At 40.0% G+C, this 9,862-nt stretch overlaps 1 non-coding gene across 1 annotated transcript; it reads left to right on the forward strand.

Annotated features, from left to right (window-relative positions):
- Positions 1-321: 321 nt before the first annotated feature.
- On the forward strand, positions 322-428 carry LOC127108557 (small nucleolar RNA R71). The gene has a single exon (XR_007796088.1). It is a non-coding gene; the product is annotated as a small nucleolar RNA R71 (small nucleolar RNA).
- The last annotated feature ends 9,434 nt before the right edge of the window (positions 429-9,862 follow it).

The raw sequence follows: 9,862 nt of genomic DNA on the forward strand, positions 1-9,862 counted from the left end.
ACTTCGCAATTCTGAGTTATGGCAACCACGGTGGCTGGAGGTGATACATTTAAACTTTCAATTTTCTGGACCAGAGCATCCACTTTTGCATTAACATGATCAAGGTTACTTATCTCGTACATGCCAGTTTTCGTTTGAGGTTTTTCTACCATTGTTCGTTCGCATCCCCACTGATAGTGGTTTTGAGCCATGCTTTCGATAAGTATGTAAGCATCAGCATAAGGTTTGTTCATTAGTGCACCACCTGCGGAGGCGTCTATTGTTAACCTCGTGTTGTACAGGAGACCATTGTAGAAGGTATGAATTACTAACCAGTCTTCTAAACCATGGTGTGGACAAAGTCTCATCATGTCTTTGTATCTTTCCCATGCTTCGAAGAGAGACTCGTTATCTTTCTGTTTAAATCCATTTATCTGGGCTCTTAACATAGCTGTTTTGCTCGGTGGAAAATATCGGGCAAGAAAAACTTTCTTCAACTCGTTCCATGTGGTGACTGAGTTGGAAGGAAGAGATTGAAGCCATCTTCTAGCGCTATCTCTTAACGAGAAAGGAAAAAGACGAAGTCGAATTGCCTCTGAAGTGACACCATTAGCTTTAACAGTATCAGCGTATTGGACAAATACGGATAAATGAAGGTTTGGATCCTCGGTAGGATTTCCAGAGAATTGGTTCTGTTGCACTGCCTGCAACAGTGAAGGTTTAAGTTCAAAGTTGTTTGCTTCGATTGCGGGTGGAGCAATACTCGAATGCGGCTCATCTTGCGATGGAGCGGCGTAATCTCGAAGAGCACGAGCTGGTTCTGCCATCTCGGGTATCGGCGAAGGAAGAAGATTTTTGAGATCAGGAAGTTCGACAGGAGGGAGATTGTTTGCAGCACGATATTCCCGAATTCGTCGTAAGACTCGGAGATATAGTTCGATATCGTTGATTCGTAAGTAGAACGGCTCGCCTTGTGAGCGAGTGTGTGGCATACAAATCAACGAAAGAAAGAAAAGAAAAGGAAAATAAGCCTTAGTCTCTACAGCGTAACAGAAGAGTTACGATATCGACTAAATAAAAGTCCCCGGCAACGGCGCCAAAAACTTGATCGCGACTTTATGAGTCGAATTTGGGGTACAAACTGCAAGTGCACAGTTCTATCGCGTAGTTTTAAAAGATATCGATCCCACAGGGACTTATGAATCGATATACCGTTTTCTAAGGTTACTTCGTAAAGCTAAGGCGGGTAATACTTTGATTGTTTGAGGAAAAGTTAAAACTAAAATAAGATCTAGATTAAATATCAATAAAGCAAATATCGGTATGTAGTTCGTCGTAATTAGGAAATCAATTCTTCGTTGGTTTCTTGGTTTTAAAATAAATCTTTTCAGTTGACACTATTGATTAAAAGTCTTATCTCAAACTCTCGCTCTGTTGAATGAACTATGATTTTATATTAACGTAGCTGTCACTTATTAGTTAAGTCAAAAACCACTTTTTGAAAACAATAGAATCCGTAGAAACTCTTTTTAAGAAAACACTAATCGTTTAAACACCCTTGTCTCAAACTCTCGCTCTGTTGACTTAGGTTATATAATTAAATTCAAATGCTTAACTCTCGTCCTCACATTCAACCTTTAAAAATACTTTTTGAAAAATATTAGAATTTAATTAACTCTAAAAATTGCTCTCGCCCTGATCTAGAATTAATGTCCAATTAACACTGTCCAGTCAAAAACTCAAACTCTCGTTCTATTGATTTTAACTTCTTTATGTCTTTTACTTTCGTACAAAAACCTTGTTATTAAACCTGTAAATTGAGACCGTGAAAAGAGTGATTTTAATTTTAAACTTAATTAAACCAACTTAGTTTTGATTCCTTCATTCCGCTTACTTTACATACCGATACCTAGATAAATTAGCCAGACATACTAAACAGATCTAAATAATTATCATGCATAAACAAATTCATCTCAGGCAAATAATATAAATAAACAGTAAAACAAAGCATATATAAATTCAAACAATAATTAAAGAACCTGAGTAATTAACAGCAGTCTTGAACATCCACCACAGACCGGTTGGATTTGTTCTTGAATTCTTCAATCAGACAGAAAAATGAAAGTGAAGGAATAAAAATCTAGGGTCTAACGTAAGGTTAGATCTAGTAAAAGATACACAATAGTTTTCGGTGTAGAAACTATTGTGCGAAAAAGAATTAATTAAGTGCTGAAAGCTTAACTGGAAAAGAAAATAAAAATAAAAATAAAAACTGGAATTAAAAGCAAAAACAGTAAAGAAAAATAATGGAATGCTTGCACGGCTGGAAGAAGAAAATTGAACGAAGTCGGAGCGCTTCTGCAGGGTTTGCAAGGCCAATATTTATACTGGTCACTTTGTTGTAACGGTTTCCAAGATTCTTCCGTTCACGTTCCAATGGTCAAGCGTAACAATAGGCCTCAACGTCTTTGTTGCGCTTCTGAAGCCAAAAATATAGGAGAATGGTGTGACGTTCGTCACACCATGTGTTACGCTCGTAACACAAGTGGGTAAAGCGTGACGCTCGTCACAGCCTGTGTGACGCTCGTCACAGCCTGTGTGACGCTCGTCACAGGCACAACGCCTGTGTTTTTGGGCTGGGCTTTGGCTTTTGATATTTGCTTCTTTTCATTCCTTTTTGCACCTCCTTTTCTTCCTTTTTTACTTGTGCTTCAAATAAACTACCTGAGATAAATAGAAAGAAAATACCGAGTAATATCGCGTAAAATGAAATAAATTGAAGTAAATAATAATATAATTTAATTAAATTGAGTCCTAGAATGTGATATTATTTCATGTTATCACTCACACCATGTGTTGATGCATTGTGAATAAGAACCCAAGATCTTATAGAGTCCATCATTTGTGGAGAAGAGTTCCTTCATTCTGAACTCCCACACTTTCTATTGTTCAAAGCTCTCCCGGGCCAGGGATAAGAGCTATGAGGCATAACCCTCATCTCCATTTCATCTGCTTCACCCTAACTCTCAATGTTCGGGTTAAGAGCTCAAAACACCCCATTCCAGTTGGCTTGTTTCTAAAGCCTAACCTTGCTTGAGCCTATTGATTGTGTATAGTGTGTGCTAATTGGTTGCTTGTTGTTTGTTTGCCCATATGTGCATAATTGTTTGTGTGTGCCTCTGTGCATTGCTTTCACTTTTGAATATTCAATTGTATGTCACCTCATGATCATTGTTCATTGCTTTGTGACATTTTGTTTTGTCCATTGAGGAGTCAATTGTAAGTCCATTTATTGGCAGTTATTTCCTATGATCTGGTAGGAGTTGGGACTAAGACCATTGATTGGCATCCCATTTCCTTGGAGTCGAGTGTAAGACCATTTATTGGCAACTTGTTTCCTCTTGCTTATTGCATTTGTTATTTGTTTCTTGTGAGGAGTCAATTGTAAGTCCATTTATTGGCAGTTGTTTCCTATGATCATTCCTTGGAGCTCGGTGTAAGTCCATTGATTGGCATCTGGTATCCATGTTTTCTTTGTTTTGTGAGATTGGTGTAAGTCCATTAATTGGCATCCGGTATCCATTGTGGTTTTGTGAGATTGGTGTAAGTCCATTGATTGGCATCTGGTATCCATTTATGTTGTTTATCTGTTACCTGCTTGTTGCCTTTTCCAAAGGAATCACTTGGATCATCTACATATGATTTCAAGAGGTGAAAATCTAAGAAGTTTTACATCCCTTAACTTCCCACCCTTTTTGTTCTTTAAACCTCCATTTGCATGTTAACCCAAACCAGAAAACTTTGTGCAAACATTTTCATTTCTTTTCAAATTAGAAACCTAGGCCTTAAGCCTTTGATTTTCAAACTTCATTTTCATAATACTTCTTTTGAATTGAATTCTAATCATACTTTGACCATCTTTTTTGTGAATAATCCTAATTGGTTAATTTTACTCAGTCGTTTGTTTTGTGGCCTTTGTCCACTTCTTGATAAGTTTTCACACATTAGCCATAGATCTCAATTATCTTAGTGGTTGATGTGAATCTCACCTTTTGTCCTTAGTGATCGAACTGTAAGACTTCCATACTGAAAACAGGGTTAACCCCTCTAGTATGTCGAAGCTATTCTCACATGGTGGACTTGTGGTTGTTTAGGTTGAGTTTTCTCCCATGGATAATGAAATACCTTAGGGGTTTTGTTTAAAATCAATCCACTTACTTTTTGGAAATCTTTTAGCCGAACTACGGCGTTTTGATCCTTACCTTCCATGGAAAGGTACGTAGGCAACGGGTTCACCCGTTCAAACACAAAAATAATAAAATTGTATATTCTTTTCTCATCCTCTCAATCAATGTTTGCACAATAAATTTGTTCATAAACAATATCTTTTGCATTAATTTGTGAAAAGGGTTCCCTAGGAGTACCTAGGATGCATTGGGTGCCTAACACCTTCCCTTTGCATAATTACCCCCTTACCCAAATCTCTGACCTTTCATTAGTTTTCTATGTGTAAAACTTCTTAGGCTTTTGTTCGCTTTTTAGCCATTCCTTTGGATAAATAAAAGTGCGGTGGCGACTCTATCTTTGTATGCTTTGCTTTTGATTTAGTCAATAAATCATAAAGTGATGAATACACCGCTACACCAGCATCTCTTGGATGTCCTTCCTGACTTGGCGACATCCTCTCTAATTGACAGTGCACATGCGGCAGCTGTCATGGTCATGGTCATAATGACTGTATCCACATAACAGTCTATGCATCTCGACCAACGATTGTCTGATATGGCTGACATATCAGACTTTGTATTTTCCAGGGCAACCCTGGACCATGTTAACAGCAGATTTCCCATGCTCGGGAAATGGGTTCTTCTTAACATTCGGACCTACGTCCTCGAAAAACAAAATCCCGCTCCTCACAAGGTCTTGAACCTTGGTCTTTAGGGGATAACAGTTCTCCACATCATGTCCGGGAGCACCGGAATGATAAACACGGTGAAGCTCGGGCTTGTACCACCACTGAGGGTTGGCCGGTACAGTAGGTGGGTCACGTGGAGTAATCAGCTTCCTTTCAATCAATGAAGGATATAATTCAGCGTAGGTCATTGGAATAGGATCAAAAGTGACCCTCTTCCTATCATAGCTAGTGCTGGTATTGTTGTTGTTTCGAGGCTGGTAGGCCTGTTGTTGCGGACAATGCTGTTGTTGTTGATAATGTCGATGTTGCTGTTACTGGTGCTAATAATGTTGATTTTCCTTGAAGGCAGGTGCTATATGAGGCACTTGGTGCTGGTTACTAGTAGGGCGCACAGTCTTCCTCTTCACATAGGGTCTTCTTTTGACATGGGAGGACACGACATGTGCCTCTCTCTCATTCTTCTTTGCAAACGCCCCATAACATTTTGCAGAAGAGCCTTCATCTTTGGCCAGACGTCCTTCACGGACTCCTTCCTCTAGTCGCATCCCCATGTTCACCATCTCGGTGAAATCAGAGGGAGCACTAGCTATCATCCTCTTGTAGTAAAATGAACTCAAGGTCTTCAGAAAGATCTTGGTCATTTCCTTCTCTTCAAGTGGAGGCACAATCTGTGCGGACAATTCACGCCACCTCTGGGCGTACTCCTTAAATGTTTCCTTATCCTTCTGGGACATAACCCTCAGTTGATCCCTATCGGGAGCCATATCAACGTTGTACTTGTACTGCTTGACGAAAGCTTCGCCAAGGTCGTTGAAGGAGCGGATGTTCACACTATCCAGGCCCATATACCATCTCAATGCGGCACCGGACAGACTGTCCTGGAAATAGTGGATGAGGAGTTGATCATTGTCAGTCTGAGTTGACATCTAGCATGCCTACATCACAAGATGGCTGAGCGGGCAAATGTTTCCTTTATACTTTTCAAAGTCAGGCACTTTAAACTTGATGGGAATCTTGGCATTTGGCACGAGGCACAGCTCAACAACAGATTTACCGAAGAGGTCTTTCCCTTTTAGAGTTTTCAGTTCCTTGCGCAGCTCAAGGAATTGGTCATTCATAGCATCCATTTTCTCGTAAACATATTGGCTCTCAGATGGCTCAGAGTGATAAATGGTGTCATCAACTCTCGGTAATGTATGCAGAACTAGAGGTGGCACAGCAAGGACAGGGCTAGATGTCGGCATAGAAGGAAATGTTGGGGCAAGACCCTCTGGCACAAAATTTGCGGGCATCCCCCAGGGAAACTCGGCTGGTATAACAGACGGAGCAAAATGAGTAGTGGCGGATGGCACAATAGAGGAAGCAACCTCTGAGATAATCGTCCTCTGGGGAGGAGTTGTAGGCGTTGGAGAAGACTGACTTTGGGCGGCCAGGAATGACTCCATCAAGGCAGTCAACCTAGCGACCTCCTCCTTAAGTTCCCTGTTTTCTTGCTCAAGATGATCCATTAGCTTTGAAGAATTGGCCCTGGTGTTGTATCGGTGCGTCAGCTTGTCTTCAAAATAAATGAAGAACACAGAGTTAGATCACTGATCAAGAAGCCTTGAACAAAACCTGCTTATGCATATGATGCATGCAATGCTAGTGCATATGATTTTATTTTTTTGCTCGTAGGAAATTTTAGAGATCTATTTGCAAATGTTTGGAAATATTACTCTTTTTTATACATATAATGGAATATTCATATCAATAATGTTTGGAAAAACTTTTACACCAAAGAAGTACAGTCTTGGTAACCAAAATACAATACAAGAGAGAAGGAAAATGAACATCCTATGGAACCCTAGAAACAATCTTCCAAAGCACTCGAGACCGGAAGGTAAGCTGCACGAAGCCTCTCCACCTCTCTCTCATAGGCTGCCTCCATATCTGCCTTCTCCATGGCAAGTCGATCGTACTTCCTCTTCCAAAATTTGGAAGACTGAGGAAGAAGAGAAGTCACCACATCCTCTGGCTCATCCATAATATGATGCTCCAGAAATTCTATCACAACATCTTTATCTCTGAGTTGCTGAAGTAGCTCCTCTCGTTCACAGACCCAAACACACGAACGGTCTTCATCTCTCAACTCTTCTACTCCTTGGTTAGGGAGGGTTGAAGGCCTAACCATAACCATAGGTGTAGGTCTCGGATAGTCATAGGGCATGTGGTACTCAGAAGCTCTCTTCCTCACCCACAAGGTGTAGGGTTCCAAAGAAATACAATTCTTTGGACCAAGCTCTTTCCTTCCCTTCCTATGAATCTTGCGCCAAGCGCGGACCATCCCACCCTTCAAGTTTTGGAGATTTTTACCCTCTTAAAATTACACACCTTCTAACAAAATGTTATTAGGTTTATCTTTTAAGGGGAACCCAAGCTTACGGCGAGCCAAAACAGGGTTGTAGTTAATTCCACCACATGTACCAAGAAGAGGCACATTGAAGAATTCACCACAAGAGCCAATAATCTGGACACCATCATATACGCGGTTGTACCAAAAGATATCATCATTAGTGAGATACATAAGTCTCGTGGACCACCGTAGACATCCTTTGTTCTCCTCGAAGGCGAGCGTCTGAGGCAAGTGCAAAATAAACCACTTGTACAACAGAGGCAAACAGCACACAATGGTACCACCACCCTTTGCATTCCTCATACGCAAAGAGAAATAAGTGTCACCCAATAGAGTAGGAAAGGGATTAAGGGTAGAGAAAATCCTAATAGCATTCACATCCACAAACTTGTCGATGTTGGGGAATAACACTAGCCCATAGATGAGAAGTACAAATATGGCTTCAAAGGCATCCTCACTCATGGCCTTCCCAAACAGAGTAGCATGGGCGATGAGGAAATCAGATGGGAGACCTTGAATTCCACCTTTGGTAGTCATATGAGCACCAACATCAGATACATCTATGTGCAACAGATCAGCAATCTCTTGGGAAGAAGGAACTCTCTCCAAGCCACTGAGCGGCAACTGATCTAAGATAGGTATACCTACAAGATATGCATACTCCTCAGGCGTAGGCAAAAGCTGGAAATCCAAAAAAGTGAAGCAACAGTACAAAGGATCATAGAACTGCACCAACACACTCATCAGACCCTCATCCACCTGAGTAGTAAGAATAGAATATCAAACTCCTTAACTCTTTCAAGTCGGGTTGTCTGAAACTGTACTTCTTCGTATTCCTTCTTTGCTTATCCATGTCTGAAAATTTGCAAATAGACCTCTTAAGTTCCTTGAAACTTTTCTCATTGTTGATGATATGGATGTGTATGATTGCATGAATGCATAGATGCAACAATCACACTCAAGGATCAAGCAAATCACACCATACAAAGGTCACGGGATGGATCAAGTCATCCTTAATATCAATCATCCATTTTGGTGGATTATGGTTTACACCTTATCAACACCCAAGTTCCATTGATATTAAGGATATACGAGGACGGATCAACCGCGAATCAAGGGTTTGTTGCAAGTCACGAGCAAGGGTTTGTCCTGACAATCATGTTCTAAATAAGGTTCCCATAGTCATCATCCCATCTTTCGGATATTATCGGATAAACGACTACTCGTATTCCAAAAATATTCTCAAGAGAGACTCTTATGAGTTTAGTATCGCGTAACAATCGTATCAAATCTTACACTTGAACGACCTTCGCACTACGTCCTAAAATAGGCCAAGATGGGCTGGGTAATCTAAGGTTTGTTGGTTCTAAGAGTTGGCAGCAATTTTGGTAAAACAAAGAGTGTTCACAAGATATTGCATGTGATGTCTTAACATAAGATATCTTGTACCTGCTGGAGATTTAAAAACATAATTATGCAGGATTGTTTCAGGATGTCATACACGATGTCATGACATCTGGTATTATGTACCTGCTGGATCTTTAAAATGGAATTATGCAGGATTGTTCCAGGATGTCAGACCCGATGTCATGACATCTATACACAGAATATTCAGTGTGAATGTTATGTGTTATGTGATTGCGCTTTTAATGGAAATCTATGTATGATTGAAGATCTGATTTACAAACGCATTCAATCATTAATTACAACCAGATTTACTTATTTTCAAAAGAGATTTAATCAGCTGTCATGAGAAGATTTGAGTGGAAAATAGTTTTAGGGTTTTATAATGTCCAAGCCCGGCTGAATGCTTCTATAAAAAGGGACATGGAAAACCTGATTTGATACACAAGAAATATATAACGAAATATTGAGAGAGAATAAGGGTTTGTGTCTTGTGTGGTCGTGTGACTTGTAAGCCATTCAATTCATCCAGATGATTGAATTGGTCTGATTTTTTAGTTGTAATTTGTCACTCAAAGCTTTTAAGCATGAGTGTGTGTCTACTTGATTGAAGCTGCTAAGTAAGATCAAGTGTGTGTCTACTTGATTGAAGCTGCTAAGTAAAATCAAGTGTGTGTTTTTGAAAAGTGTCTTCTTTTCATAAAGAATTATTGTTTAATATCACAGGTGTGATTGAGGGGGAGTGAGATGAGATCTCATATCTAAGAGTTCTTAGGTAGAAGTCATACGGGTAGAGATTAGGTGAAAAAGACTGTAACTTGTGGAGTTTACTGAGAGTCTTTGAACTGATTCTATTTAGTGGATTTCCTTCCTGGCTTGGTAGCCCCCAGACGTAGGTGAGTTGCACCGAACTGGGTTAATAATTGCTTGTGTCTCTTGTATTACTATTCTTTATCTTAATCTTGTTTGTGTTATTCAGATATTAGTGTCTTGACATTACATTCGACATCTCATATCTGATACTAGAATATAAATTGGTATCAGAGCAGGCATCCTGCTCTGGTTCTGGGTGAGATCTAGGGACGATACTTTCTGGTACCATGGAGAGAGATGGAGGATCTGTTCACAGGCCACCAATTTTGGATGGATCTAACTATGACTATTGGAAACCT

The sequence above is a fragment of the Lathyrus oleraceus genome, chromosome 7, assembly GCF_024323335.1.
Source record: "Lathyrus oleraceus cultivar Zhongwan6 chromosome 7, CAAS_Psat_ZW6_1.0, whole genome shotgun sequence".
Taxonomy (NCBI): domain Eukaryota; kingdom Viridiplantae; phylum Streptophyta; class Magnoliopsida; order Fabales; family Fabaceae; genus Lathyrus; species Lathyrus oleraceus.